This window comes from Lemur catta, chromosome 9 (genome assembly GCF_020740605.2).
Source record: "Lemur catta isolate mLemCat1 chromosome 9, mLemCat1.pri, whole genome shotgun sequence".
In the NCBI taxonomy this organism is placed as follows: domain Eukaryota; kingdom Metazoa; phylum Chordata; class Mammalia; order Primates; family Lemuridae; genus Lemur; species Lemur catta.
The window spans coordinates 35,683,105-35,698,985 of NC_059136.1; the positions used below are offsets into that span (position 1 = coordinate 35,683,105).

General features: G+C 49.7%; 1 long non-coding RNA gene across 7 annotated transcripts in view; it reads right to left on the reverse strand.

The window, feature by feature from the left end:
• LOC123644337 overlaps positions 1–5,225 on the reverse strand; it is a 156,137-nt gene extending 150,912 nt beyond the window's left edge. For all 7 annotated transcript variants that reach the window (XR_006737113.1, XR_006737115.1, XR_006737112.1 and 4 more), the window contains exon 1: positions 4,922–5,225. This is a non-coding gene — a long non-coding RNA (uncharacterized LOC123644337). The remainder of the gene's footprint in view (positions 1–4,921) is intronic.
• Positions 5,226–15,881: the final 10,656 nt, after the last annotated feature.

Consider the following 15,881-nt stretch of genomic DNA (forward strand, 5'->3'; position numbering starts at 1 on the left):
TCTTAACTTAAATATCTATATCCCAACCAGTAATATCTGCAAAATCAGATGTGTGCCAATTATGGTCTTTTTCTAATCAAAGTTAAAGTAAACGTAAAATAATTTTTTTAAAAAAGTGCATGTCTATAAGCTAAAATCATCTTGCATCCCTCATCAGCACACTTTGAGAAACACGGGCCCTGCAGGAGTAGGGGTGTTGAGGGTGACAGCTTGGAGCACAGACACCAGCTTCTCTGCTCTCCCCACAGACCACTGCAGCAGCATTTGGATCTCTCTGAACCTCAGTTTGCTCACATATAAAAGGGGGCTACACTCCCCTCCCCAGACTGGAAGGTTATCCAGGCACATTCCAGGCATTCACAAACACCAGCTCTTAAGCAACCCCAGGGCTGTTCACTGAGAAGCCCTGGAGAATCAGCAAGTCACAGCCCTTCTCTCACCGCAGCCTGTGCAGACCCCCAGGAGGTCTAGGCACCCCGTGGGAAACAGGACCAGGGTGCTAGACCATCTCCAGGAACCTAGCTGGGGTGTCTGTGGGGGTAGAAGGGCGGCCCTAGGACTGAAGCACGTGCTGTCAATCACCAAGTGGGAACAAACACAGGTCAGGCCTGTTCTAGCAACAGTAAGGGATAACAGGGCTCCAGGAGAAATGGGTTCTTCTAAGCTATTGAAGACAGACCTGTGAGGGAGATCAGGCCAGCAAGCTTCTGTACTGTACCAGAAATGCAAACTGTTCATGAAAATCCACAGGGAAAATGATAGGGGCTGCCTCGGACCCAGGAAGCAGCACCAGCACACACAGCACCAGCAGCACCCACACCCACAGCACCAGCACCTGCAGCTCCTTCAGCACCAGCACCACCAGCAACTGCAGAACCAGCACCTGCAGGACCAGTATCAACAGCACCAGCACCTGCAGCGCCAGCACCAACAGCTCCTGCAGCACAAGCACCAGCAGCACCAGTATCCACAGTACTGGCACCACCAATGCCTGCAGCACCAGCACCAACAGCATCTGCAGCACCAGTACCAACAGCACCAGCAGCACCAATACCCGCAGCACCTGCAGCACCAGCACCAACAGCATCAGTACCTGCAGCACCAATACCCACAGTACCAGCGCCACCAGCGCCTACAGCACCAGCACCCGCAACATCAGCACCAACAGCACCAGCACCTGAAACACCGGCACCAGCACCCGCAGCACCAGCACCCGCAGCACCAGCACCTGCACCTGCAGCACCACCATCAGCAGCACCAGCAGCACCAGCACCCACAGGTCCAGCACCAGCACCACCAGCACCTACAGCACCAGCACCAACAGCACCCGCAGCAGCAGCACCAACAACACCAGCATCAGCAGCGCCAGCAGCACGAATACCTGAAGCACCAGCACAACCAGCGCCTACAGCACCAGCACCAACAGCACCAGCACCTGCACCTGCAGCACCACCATCACCAGCACCAGCAGCACCAGCACCAGAGCCCACAGCACCAGTACCCACAGTACCAGCACCACCATCACCAGCACCAGTAGCACCAGTACCCCCAGCACCAGTACCCCCAGCACCAGCACCAGTGCCCACAGCACCAGCACCACCAGCGCCTGAGGCACTAGCACCAACAGCACCAGCACCAACAGCGCCTGCCACATCAGCACCAACAGCACCCATACCTGCAGCACCAGTACCCACAGTACCAGCACCACCAGCACCTACAGCACCAGTGCCCGCAGCACCAGTACCAGCACCAGCACCTGCAGCACCAGCACCACCAGCATCTGCAGCACCACCATCAGCAGCACCAGCAGCATCAGCACCCGCAGCACCAGCACCAACAGCACCAGCATCAGCAACACCAGCAGCACCAGCACCCACAGCACCAGCAGCAGCACCAACAGCACCAGTGCCTGCAGCACCAGCACCAGTACCCACAGTACCAGCACCACCAGCGCCTGCAGCAACAGCACCCATAGCACCAGCACCAACAGCACCAGTGCCTGCAGCACCAGTATCAGCAGCACCAGCACCACCAGCACCACCAGCGGCTGCAGCACCAGCACCCACAGCACCAACAGCACCAGCACCCATAGCACCAGCACCAGCACCAACAGCACCAGTGCCTGCAGCACCAGTATCAGCAGCATCAGCAGCACCAGCACCAGCAGCACCAGCACCCATAGCACCAGCACCACTGACCATATGACTGATGAATGTGGGGACCTCTGGTTCTGGTTTGTGCAGACACATCCAGATTTACACCTGTAACCCAAAATAAGTGTCACAGTGCACCTTTCACTCTTAAGTGTCCCAGCTTAGAGGAGAAATTAGACAGTCTCCCGATAAACGGAATGTATGAAGGCCCAGAGAAGAGAAGTGGTTTGCCCAAGGTCACAGAGGCACTGGGGGCCAACAAGGGAGCAGTTGCTTCTCTCAGCTCCAGACGACACTGTCCAGTGGTTTTGGAGTCAGACCAAACTATGTTCAAATCCTGCCTGTGTTCCCTGGAGATACTTGCTTTCCCTCTCTGTGCTCCAGTTACCTGAACAACAAAACAGATAACAATAATAGTACCCACCCATAGCTCCGTTTTGAGGTTTGAATGAAACAGTTTGCCAGGTGCCTGCACAGAGCATGTCTTAATACTCAGTGATAATGACTACATCACTGTCCACAGCGTGCAACCTCCTCACCGACGCTCACCGACACAGGCAGGCGGGAGTCTTATTTCTCACCATAACCGCTCCGTGTCGTGTGGTGCAGAGCCCACCCTGGCCCTCCCGCCAGGAGCAGGAGATAACACGAGCCACCACAATGGTGTTGTTCTAGGGAGCAGCTGATAAAAAGGAGAAAATACAGAGCTGTGGGGCATGTGATAAGTGAGGCGCAGCTGCCACCCTGCACGGGCGGGGGAGGTGGTTGGCGAGAAGAGGTGGGAGAGTCTGGAAGGCACCAGAGAAGGGCAGTGTGGTGCCTCTGTACCCGTCACTGGGCCCCTCCAGTCCCAGGGCAGCTCTGCTCACCCAGCGACCCCAGCCAAATCTCCCGGCCCTCAGAACCTCTCCAGGTCCTGAGCAGCCCTCCCTGAGATGACTCCCTGCCTGCCCCTGCGTGGGCACAGAATGGCGAGCACAGCATGGCGCCTGCTGCAGCACCCCCTCACGCACCCCTTCTGCAGACGAGGACGAGTCTCTCCTTCTGCTGAAGTGGCCTGGTTCAGTGTCAAATGCCAAGTGATTCTCAGCTTCCTGTTCTACCTTCCCCTGAATAAACGATCTTGGGCAAGTTATGTGACCCCCTCAGAGCCTCAACCATTGCCCATCTAGTAGGATTGCTGGGCTAAGTTATACACATGCTCAAAAAGAGCGCGCTTCCCTTTTGTCTGTCCTTGTCAGGGAAGCTGGAAAAAAAAAAACCCCACTAAGAGTCACCATTTGATGGGGCAACTATGATGCAACAAATAAAGTGCCTACTATGTGTCTAGACTGTGAGCAAGACAAATGTATTTCCTGACTTCAAAGAGATTACTTTCTACGTGGAAGAAAGACATGAAATCAAATAACGTGCACAGATGAATATAAAATTATAATACTTCTAGGAGGTACGGATGAGAACAGCGTGTAACACCCAGAGGGACATTCTCCACATCAGGTCATGAAAGTGCCATTGGGCATGAGCAGAACTAGCAACCCAACAGAAATTAGATCCAAGGCCCCGCCCCAGGCACGGTCTTGGCAGGCAAATGCCAGGTGTCCCCACGCAACCTGAGCCCTGGGCCACTTGCTGTTTGAGCTACAACAGTCCTTTGGGCAGCTCAGCACTAAGCCAAATGTCCCTTAGAGTTAGCAGCCTCCCAAGCCACCAAGTCTGGACCTGAGAGGCCAGATCTTCTTTTTTCATCAGCTGCAGAACCAGAACAGGCCTCTGTGGCCAACTGGCTGCTCCCTCCCTCCTCCAGGTGGCATGAGGTTCCTTCCCCTCACATGCCGCTACTCGTTCCTTGGCCTTCCCACATGTTCCAGGGACTCTGACCTTTAATCAACTATCCATGCCAACCAGCAGTACCCAGGCTAAAGTCCAGCACTGCCTACCAGGCTCTGCACAGATAGATTGTCAAGTGCCAAGAAATTCCCACTGTCCACAGAGGCCGCCCCCAGCCAACATCACCCCCATGTGCTAAGTGTGTGCTTTGTGTTCAGCACCTCAATGTCTGCTTGTTGATCGTCACCAACCCTGTGAAGTATGATAGTACTTACTCCACCTTGCTTGAATACAGAAGGGAAAGGAACCCAACAGTCACCTGCATGGAGTCACATGCTGTGTACATGTTAAGGACTGAAACCCAGGCCTGTCTGCCTCCATGGGCACCTACTGACATGCAAGCCTCACAGTCCCAACCATACGGTCTTATGTGGCTCCTAGCTCTTAGCACAGAGCCAGGAAATTATCCCCCCATGCATATCTTCCCTACTGAATTAACATTTCTCCAGTGTCTTAATGACTTAACCCTCCTGTCTTAATCCACCTTCTCTGCAGCATGAGAGACTACGTACCAGGCACCACGCAAGGTCTTAGAGACACAGAGCCATGCTGCGAAGGCCTGGGCCCTCAAGGCACTTATAGTCGGGTAGATGGGGACAGATACACGAACCAGGAAAATCCGTGAGAGGTGCAATGACACACATCAGCACAAGGAACAGTGGCAGCTCCCAGGAAGGACCTTTCCATTTCCATCTGTCTCCCCCAGGCACCAGCATCATGTCAGACAAGCAGAGGGAGCTCACTAAATACCAGCTCCTTTGACAACCAGCCACACCCAGCAAACCCTCAATCACCAGCCAGGACAGCCTCTCTGAAAGCCAAAGTGAGCACTGGACAGAACATGCATGAGACACCGGACAAGCAGGAGACAGAGGACTCACGTTCATAGGAGGCCCCAGAGGGAGCTGGCAGAGACCCAACCAGAGACCTCAGCCCTCGCAGGCAGCTGTGGACCTCTGTCCCCCACAGGCATCGGGCTGTAAGAATCCATGAGGCACTCAGCCAGGGCCTTCCTCAAAACCACTGTCAGCATCCTGAAGTGTGCCGGGCGTGTTTAATTCCAGTGCATGCTTCCACCAGCGTTAATCCCCAGATGGCCAAATATCACTGTAAATCCAGCAGGCTCAGGAAATCCTTGATCGAAGCTCCACGTAACTTGACAGGCACAGTCATCGCAACAGGCATTTTACTCTCCTCCGGTCAAGAGATCAGGCCTGGGACAGGGAAGAAGAAAAAGTCTTATCACAATCACGGATCCATAGAAGTAGTTGGTCATTCTTCCCTCCTTATATTCGACCCTAACATGGTCAGAGAGGAACTCACTAAAAATAATTCCCCGTAATTCTGGTACCTAAATATAGGTGAGGTGGGAGTCCAGGGAGACCTCCAGGCGAGTGCCGCCTCCCACAGGCACCTGGGACCTCTCAGACTGGGAAGGTCCACAGCTCGGGGCTCCCACAGCTGCCCTGGGAAGGGAGAGGAGGCTGAGGTGCGTCCACTATGAAGGAGAGAAGTTAGTGGCTGGCCTAGGAGCTGACTGACAGCAAGGCCAGGCCTGGCACACAGCCTGGGCTCCCCTGCAGGGCTGAGAGGTCCCGGCAGAGAGCTGAGAGGTTTAGGGTCAGCTGGTAGGAAGTAGTTCTTTGTTTTGTTTCTTTTTAAAGACAACCACAACACCCTGGCATGGCTCCAGGCCTTGTCCTGCACTCACTGTGAGCTTCTTAGGGCCAGGGCCTGAGGCCTGTTCCTTTCTTACTCATTCATTCAGCAGTTGCTGAGCACCTGCTAGGTACCAAGGCCTGCTACAGCTATAGGGCAATACCATTGTCTCCCCAAACCAGTGTACTTATATTATCCCAAAGACAACGGAAGAACAAACTGATCCACGATGTCTAGGGCTTGAGGCCCAACATACCCCAACCCACTCAATGACCACAATAACTGCCCTTCGTGGCACATCTGTTATTCACCTGCTAAAAGCTCTGGCCTCACCATCTGATCTGATCCCCCAACCACCCTGGGACTCCTGCCTCTATTTTCCAGATGAGGAAATGGAGGTACAAACAATTACTTTGCTTTAAACTACTAAGAGCGGAGCCTGAATCTGAGGCTAGACAGTCTGTCTCCCAGGTCTGCACTCTGATCCACCGCTCTGAGATACCCAGCAACGGATGCCTAAACGGTGGTAGCTAACACCTGCTTCCAGGCATTCCACATGTATGCAATCCTCATGTAACCTTCATGAAAAAACTATGAGTTACAGACCACTGTTATCCAATTTTAGAGATGAGATATTTGAGGTCAAGAGAAGTGAAGCAACTTCCCCAAGGTCACACAGCTAAAAAATGGCAGCACAGGGGTTTGAAACCAGGAAGTCTGGCTCCAAAGTCCACGCGCTTGACCACTACATCAACTTCCATCCTCGGTAACTATTGCTGCCAAAACCAATTTTCACAACTTAGTCATTTAAAACAACACACGTTTATTACCTTACAGTTCTGGCGGTCAGAAGTCTGACACAGGTCTCACTCAGCTAAAATTAAGATGTTGTTAAGGCTGCCTTCCTTTCTAGAGGCCCTGAGAGGCCCATTCCCTTGCTTGCTCTAGCTTCTAGAGGCAGCTCATATGCCTTGGCTTATAGCTCCTTTCTCCATCTTCAGATCCTGTAGCAGAGCATCCTTCTGCCTCTGCCTCTGTTGTCACATCTTTCTCTAACTCTCTGACCCCCTCTTCCACTTTTAAAGATCCATGTGATTACACTGGGCTCACCCAGACGCTCTCTCCATCTCAAGGTGCATAACCTAATCCCACCAAATCCCGTCTGCAAAGCCCCTTCTGACATGTAAGGTAACATATTCACACGTTCTAGTGACTAGGACGTGGACATCTTTGGGGATCATTGTTTTGCCTATGAGGCAGGACTATCCGGAGGGCATCCCTCCGCTGTTTTGAGCTTCTTCAGTGATGAGGAGCCACCCTTTCTCAGTATGGAAATTAAGCTAGCTACCTACACCCGGCCCAAGACACACACACACACACACACACACACACACAGCAACCAGTAAAATACAAAGGAAATAGTAAGGTATGTTTTCTTCTTAAAAACATATCCACTCCTACTGCCCCTTGTAACATCTGGGCACCCCAGTGTCCTTATTTATAAAAAGTAAAACGATGCCTGCCACACAGAGTTTATGCCAACATTGCTGCTGTCCACAGAGTCAGCAGTGGTCAACAATTAAGTGAGGACATTTTAGGTGATTGGCACTGTGCTAGGTGCTTAACACACATTAATTTATTTACTTCAACTGCAACAGCTCATAGAAGGTAGATTTGGTTTTCTCGCTCTACAGATGAGACTCCCAAGGCTCAGACTTTATTTATTTATTTACTTATTTTTTGAGACAGAGTCTCACTTTGTTGTCACCCCGGCTAGAGTGCAGTGGCCTCATTTTAGCTGACTGCAACCTCAAACTCCTGGGCTCAAGTGATCTTCCTGCCTCAGCCTCCCAAGTAGCTGGGACTGCAGGCACACATCACTATGCCCAGCTAATTTTTCTATTTTTTGTAGAGACAGAGTCTCACTCAGGTTGGTCTCGAGTTCCTGACCTCAAATGATCCTCCAGCCTTGGCCTCCCAAAGTGCTAGGATTATAGGCATGAGCCACTGCACTTGGCCCCAAGGCTCAGACGTTAAGAGGAAAAGTCAGGTTCTATATCCAAGTTGGGTCTATTCCAAAGCTTGTGTTTTTTCCATTCTGAGACAGCATTTCTAGGAAGTTATGCTTCGAACAATGGCCATGTAGTTCCTACTGATGCAGGTCTTTTCTAGATAGCAACCATAAGCTCTGGACAAAATATTCAAAGAAAAAAAAGTAAAGTCACCAGAGTGACCAAAAGCAGGACATCCTGGAGTGGGATCAATACTTGGAAAAAGAAAACGTAGCACTTCAATAAATTCCTCCTTTTGGTCATTTTTAGCCTAAGGGCGGGCCCAGGTCTGCACCATGCAAGTCGCTAAAACTCACATGGTCTTATTGAACTGAAGAATCATAGCAGAGATCAAGGCAACACAATAGCTAAAAGTGAAAGGAGACATCTGGAAAAGAGAAATCCAAAAAAGGGTAGCCCAAGTTCTGTGCATAAACACTCTCTAAGTCACGAGTGACCCCTGAGCCAAGCTGCATGCAGCCAAGTTAAAGCTGAAAGAATTAAAAAGAGATTTCCATTGTTGCCCAATGCAAGGGAGACACAATTCAAAGTTTGGGTTTATTAAGTCACTTGCCTACTGAAACAAAAAAACAGTACTCTGCAGAGGAACAAAACAGAACTCAGAGTGCTTACAAAGTGTCATTCACAATGTCCACAATACAATTTAAAATATTAATAGCTCAATATAACAAATAACCAAAAAAAAAAAAAAACCCACAGGAAATGTGATCCATTCTCATGAAAAAAGACAATTATGGAAATTGTCCCCATGACCCCAAGGTGACACAAATTTGCTGGAATTTGCAGACAAGGGTTTTTAAGTATCTATTATAACTATACTCAAGGACCTAAAGGAAAGTATATTCTTAGCAAATGAAAAGACAAGAAATCTGCAAACAAAAATTATTTAAAAAGAGAAAAATGGATAATCTAGAATTAAAAAGAATCTGAAACAGTTCACTGGATACATTTAACAGCAGACTGAAGAGGAAAGAAGAGTCAGTGAATCTGAGAAGATAGCAATAGAAATTATTTAACCTGAAGAACGAAGAAAAAAATTTTGAAAAAATTAAGAGAGCCTCAGGGATCAGTTGGACAGTACCAAAAAGTCTAACAGACATGTAATTTTAGTCCCGAAAAGAGAGAAAAACAAGAGTGGAGCAGGATCATTATCTGAGAAAAAAAAGGCTGAAATTGTCCTAAATTTGGTGAAAGACATCAATTTACAGATTCAAAAATCTCAGTAAATCCCATCCAGAATACATACAAAATAAAAATCACATCTCAGTATATTATGGTTGAAGTGCTAGAACCAATGATTGAAAAAATCATGAAACGAACCAGAGAAACACAATGATTCTAACTGTTTAGAATCATCAAAAGAACAGAGCAGTATACCTGGAACCAACATGTGTTCTGCAGGTGACTTCCCTTGTCCTATCTAAATCCACCTGGCAGCTTTTAGACCCAAGAGAAAGATGGTTTCAAAAGAAAGCTCAGATATCTAAATATCAGCCCCTAAGAGAGAAGAGGAAGTAAAGGACAGTGGTTAAAACATTATGTTTTGAAGTTAGACTCCCTTTTTTTTTTTTTTTTTTTGAAACATAATCTTGCTGTGGACCCAGCTAGGGTGCAGTGGCATCATCATAGCTCACTGCAACCCCAAACTCCAGACCTCAAGTGATCCTCCCACCTGGGCCTCCCAGAGTGCTAGGATTATGGGCATGAGCCACCCAGCCTAGATTCCCAAATTACTAGCTCTGCTACTCTGGGCAAACATTTTTAACCCTTAGTTTTCTTATCAGTCAAATGGTGGTAAAAAAAAAAAAAAATCTACTTATTTCATACAGCTGCTGTCAGGTTGTGCTATGGTCTAGATACTTGTATCCCCCCAAAATTCATAGGTTGAAATCCTAACCACCAAGGTGATGATATTAAAAGCAGGGACTTTGGGAAGTAACTAGGTCCTGAGGATAGAGCCCTCGTGATGGGCTTAGTATCCTTATAAAAGAGGCCTAAGGGACCTTGTTTCCCTGTCTAGCACACGTGGACTCAGTGGGAAGGTGCCATCGATGAGCCAGGACACAGGCCCTCACCAGACATCAAATCTGCTTCAGCCTTGATAGTGGACTTCCCAGCTTCTGGAACCACGAGAAATAAATTTCTGTTGTTTATGAACAACCAAGCTAAGACGTTTTGTTATAGGAGCCCGGATGGACAAAGACAGGATGACATGAAATGATGGACACAAAGCATTTGGCACATTGCTGGGCACACATTAAGAGCTCAATGGATCTGTCATTCTCATGTCAAATAAAGAGGTGTCCTGCAAGTCAAGGGCAGTCGCCCCAGCACTGCCCACGCTCGCTTCTTTTCCGTCCTCAGCTCCCACAAGCAATGACCAAGAGCTGCCACGCAGGGAAGCAGCCCGTGAGCAGCACTGCTCCTGAGCGTCAGGGCTGGCGTCCAGTCAGCTGGGAGGCGCTGCTCACAGCAGGAAGGGGAGCTGTGAGTTATGGTACCAGCCTCGGCTAATGGCAGGGGAGAGAATGGGGGATACAGTCTGTTAACTATTTACTGAGGCCCACAGGCAAGTCTGAAGCCAAGTTTGTTTTGTTGGGGTCAGGTCCATTAAAATTCTGTCACCTGAGGAAGAATTATTACATGGTCTGTTGGGTATTATTGCAGCCAAGTGTGGTCCCTGACCAATGGCAGGGGCTGTGCTAATGCTCACACGAGAGGGAAGCCCCACCATGCCTCCCGCCTGCAAGAATGCACAGCGCAGGGCACTGTACACCCTGCAGGACTTCTAGTGTCACCAAATCATAACACTTCTCTCTCAGGGGGGTAGCATTTTCTTTTTCTCTTCTGCTTACTTGCTGTGAGATTCCTTTCAAGTCATTTGTTCTTTCTCTCATGGATTGGCTAAAACGAAAAAGACAATGCCAAGGATTGGCTTCAATGCAGAACTGAAACTCATATGTGCCGGTGGACAGACATTCTGAAGGACAAACGACCACTTTGGGAAACCATTTTGCACAATCCACTAGTGCTGAATATACACGTATCCTATGACCCTATAGTTCCACTCCTCAGGATAAATGCACGGGCATATGTGAATATGCTCACCGAAAGACATGTCTAAGAATGTCACAGCAGCACGACCTAACTACTCAAATGCCTGTCAACGGTAGAATGGAGTCTTCAAATACACACACAACCTAATGAGCAACGAGAATGGTTGACACATGCACACAACATGTGAACACATCTCACACACATCATCTTGGGTGAAAGAAGCCAGACACAGGGAGTGTGTTATGATATTATTAATATTTATATTAAGTACATAAAAAAGTTAAACTAATCTATCTGGTTAGAAGTCAGGACAAAGTAATCCCAAGAGAGCAACTGGAAGGGGTCAGGAGGAGGCTTCCAAAATGCTAGAAATGCTCTATTTATCCAGGTGCTGGCTCCACACACACGTTCAATCTGAGAACATTTTGTGAAGCTATCTATATACATATGACTTGTGCATTTTTCTTTATGCACATTACTTCTATCAAAAGGGGGTTCACATTTTTTAAGTGTCTCCTGTGAAAGTAAGTTTGCTGGAATGTTGGAGACATTGGAACACCCCCTCGAGGCTTGGGAATCAGCAGCTTCCAGGTTTCCCTGTTTCACTGTATCCTCATGGCCCACTGCCTGGCAGCTGACCCTGCCCCGGAGGACAAAGCAGGAGGGGAAGACTTTGCAAATAAGCATGCTGTGTCCCAATGACACCGAATTAATTGCCAGTCACAAAAACATGGCCCCCAGCCCCACTCTCTTTCCAAGTCCCTCTCATCTCTGCCTCCGGGGCTGTCAGGCCCACATTTGTCATTTCCTTCTCCACCCCCGCCTACCAGGTATTCCCACCAGCTGAGCCCCCTGTAGTGGACACTTGGAAGAAAAATGAAGAACAGGCCACCTCTATTTCCCGCCCCACACCATGAGAGCACCTTTGTACATCAGCCCCCCTAAATATGGGATGGGCAGACGATGCTTTGGTCATGGAAGACTGAAAGTGTCCAGGGTTGGCACAGGCTGGTAACTGAGGCCAGAGGTGTGGATACAGAAAGCGAGGGAAGGCAGGCCCTGGCACCGAGCTGGGGGAGGAGCACCGCTTGTGGTGGGACACAGAGAGCGTTTCCCAGTGTGCGCGGCTGTGTCACCCTGTCTCTGCCTCTGGGTCGCCCTGACTCTGTGCGTGTGCAGGTGGGTGTGTGTTTCTCTTTCTTTCCCTCTCTTGCAAGAGGGAGCAGTTGTGTTAATTTTAGTACCAGCACGAGTCAGCAGATGGGGGCTATTGCACCTCTGCAATCCAGCTGACGCGGCGACAGTCCCGGCTGCAGGAGATGAGAGAGCAGCTCTGCGAGGCAACAAGCGAGTCTCGGAAGCTCTCGGAAGCTTAGTTTGCCTCGATTTCTCTTTCTCTCAGGTTTGTGAGGTAGGATTTCTCTAAGACTGGTATCACAAAGAAGGTGTCTCCTTGATGTTCTCCTGAGGAAGCGAGAGGCAGCAATTTCTCTGGCCGTGTGCACATGACTTCTCTGCGGTACCTCGAGGGCTGGGGCTGGCCTCGCCTGGGAAGACCAGTTAAGGAGAGCTGCTCCCCGAGGAGGCGGCAGCTGTCCCTCGCGGACAGACTCTAGTTTTGCTCCATCTCATTTCGTCCCTGTGGCCTGCTGGGCTGCAGGGACAAGCTGCTGCAGAATGCCCAAGCTCTCCAGCTCCTGCCCCCTCACCCTCGCCTTTCTCCTCATTCAGGAGGGGGGTGTGAGGTGGGGCTGGAGCCAGATCCGCTAGGCTGTGAATCCCCAGGCTGCACTCATGGCCTCGCGGCCTTGGGCACACACCCTTAGCTCGTTGAAAGTCTCTCCTCATCTGTTTAATGAAAACAAGGAATAAACATGCTTGTCCTCAAGTTCATCTGTGGAGGAGACACTGTGTATGTAACGTGCTCAGCGCACAGTGGGCTCACAACACAAGCAGACAGTCAAGGTCGCCCTCAACAGCGCAGCGCTGCTGTGGTGACTCCCACAAGTTAGGCCTGGGAGATGCAAACCAAACCCAGCCCAGCTCACTGATGTTACCGAGGGTTTGATCTCCTCTGCACTGTGCTGGGCAGTTACACAAGGACGAGACACAGTGGCTGACACAGAATGAACCTTCTATCACCAGGCACCTTCCCCTGCATTATGCAACAGGGCCCGGCTTAAGCTTTGCAAAGTACATTGCTTAGAGCCACGTTAGAAATACTGACATCAGGGTTCTGCCAGCCTCCAAAAGCCTGTGCATGTTTTGCACCATGCCTGGGAACTCAACAGGTGCTCAGCAAATGTTGACTGAATAATGAGAGATTAATCACAGCTACATATTGAGAGCTCACATGCTACATCTGGCACAGCGCTAGGAGCCAGCAATGATGTCAAACATGAAAGCTATGATCCCTGCTTTCATGAAGTGGGGATATCTGGTTCCAAGATATCCAGAGAAGCAAACACGCAGACAGTGCATGACCACGAACGAGTACATGGGCGACGTCCAGGTTGCCGTGCCAGGCTGGAAGAAGCTGAGGAAGAGAAGGAAAGGCTGAGCCACACTGGACGTTAGAGACCCCAGCATGTCGGCACACAAGAAACCCTGGAAATAACCTGGTTCAATGTCGCCACTGAACAGCTGAGAAGCAAGGCCCAGAGAAATGAAGTGACTTGCCCAAGGTCACCCAGCTAAGACCTGCAGATGCAGAGTGAGAAGCAAACCTCAATGAGAAGGGTGGGCTGGGCACACCGTGCCTAAGCAAGGGACTCTCTTGAATGGGGTAGGTGCTGGGGCATCGTCAGCCAAAGGTGGCATGACCAGAAGCCAGGCAGAGTAGGTATTAACCACATCTTCTGAGTGCTCATTCTAAGAGCATTGTTTGTCCTCACATAATCGCTAACAACACTGTGAGGTACACACTCACTCACAAATGAGAATACTGGCAAACAGCAAGCTGTGTGCCCAAGCCGTGCGGGCAGGCAGTGAGAGAGGCAGCGAGGCCATGAACCCCGGCACCCTTCCCGCGGCACTGGTGTGCTTGACCACTACTCTGCCTTACCTTCAAAGGACTATGTGGTGGGAAAGATGGGGGCAGAGCAATAGGATAGGAAGCTTCTGGAAGAAAGAGATGGGGAGGGCAAGTTGCCAGAAGAAGCAAGGAACAGAGACTCTCAAGTCACCAACAACATCCACTGCCAGGAACTGAGCAGAATGGCCGCCAGCGGGTCCCAAGTCTTGCTCTTTTTCCCGCAGTAATTCCCTCATGTCACCCATGATGCGTCTCCAAACGGGCTCCTCGTCAGAGTGGAGAGTGTGTCCAGCTGTGGCCTGGAGCTGCCACATCATTCCCACTGGCTCCGGGAGTAGGGAGGTGGGTCCCCACAGAATAACCAATCCCTGACTGCTGCTCCTCACCTTCTCGCAGGTGAGAAGGCAAATGCTCCCGGAGACACCTGTGAGCAGCATCCAGGCAGGATGTGTGCACTTTGCACACACTGTCCTACAGATCCAGCAGGACAGAGGCCCCTAAATGTTATAGGGACATGACTCTGTTAATAAGGAATCCCTTGGGATACTTCGCAACAGTCTTCTTTTTTTTTTTTTTTGAAACAGGATCTTTCTCTGTCACCCAGGCTGGAGTGCAGTGACACAATAATCACAGCTTGCTGCAAACTTACACTCCTGGGCTCAAAGGATCCTCCCACCTCAGCCTCCCAAATAGCTGAGACTACAGGTGTGTGTCACCATGTCCAGCTAATTTTTTAATTTTTTATAAAGACTGGGTAGCCACCTTTTAAATCAACTAGACCAGATCAGCAAGGAAAAGCGATTATAATTTTAAGGGAGAAAGAGAAGCAGGCAGGCAGGCAGGAGGGGAGAAGGGAGGGAAGGAGGGAGGATGTGATTGTCAAGCAGTGACCAGAGCTTTAGAGACAAACGGACCTGGGTGAGAATCTCAGCTCCAAGGCTTACAACGCTGTGAAGCTTCAGCTTCAGTTCTCTGCCTCTGCATCCATATCTGCAAAATGGGTCCTGCCTTGCAGAGTTAGGGGGAAGGTTAGAGGACGTAAAGTCCTTTCACGTATTAGATCCTCAAAAAAAGATCCCATGTAATCAGCTCTGACCTCTACACACCTTCATCTTTAAGCTCGAAGGTGATTAAAATACTGAAATGGCTGACAAAAGTCATGAACACTTTTCTTCTACAAATGACAAACCTTCAAAGTTTTTTTGTGTGTTTTGTTTTTTTTTAGGTCCGTTTGTTTGCCTACGCCCACAAAACCCCTCAGGAAAAGGTCAGCAAAGGCCCTGTGTCAGTCAAATTCCCATGAACAAAGGGGCAAAGTGCCAAGGAACTAAGCCATCAAACAATCACTCAAGGAGACAGTTCTTTACAGAGAGTAGGACCTACCCTCGAAGATTCAGAAGTTCTTGGGTGTTCATGTTCAAGTGAGTTCAGTAACTTTGATGGAAACTCAAGAGGTTCTTGCCTTCAAAGAGCTTAAAATCTCATTAAAGAAACAGGCCTATGAGAGATAAATAGTCCATTTAAGGACTAAGCCACAATATGACCCAAAACAGTAGCCAGGGTAGAAATAAGGGGTGATCCTCAAAATAAGGAGTGTGGAGGAAAACAGCATTTGTTAATCACCAGTCACAGAAGAGGCCCCTTTTAATTTCCCATTTAATCCTCATTCATCCTCATAACCCCATAGACAGGTCTCATATCCCAAAATTACAGGAATGGCAGCTTAAGGAGGGTGGGCAACCTGCCCAGTTTGTGCAGCTGACAAGAGTGGATTTGAACCCAGGACCATCACTCTGCAAATCCCCTCAGGGTAAAGCATCACAGCACACCCTGCCTCCTTTAGGATTTGGGCACGATCCAAGCACCCTGAGCACCCAAGCTGTGAAGGGCTGTGGTGCTGGAACTTTCCATCACACCGCCCTACTGGATCTGCCCTTTCCCACATCCCACTGCTCCACACATCCCATAATCACCACCTTTGTTCCGACTCCTCTTTAAAACCTGGATTAGCAGGGCTTC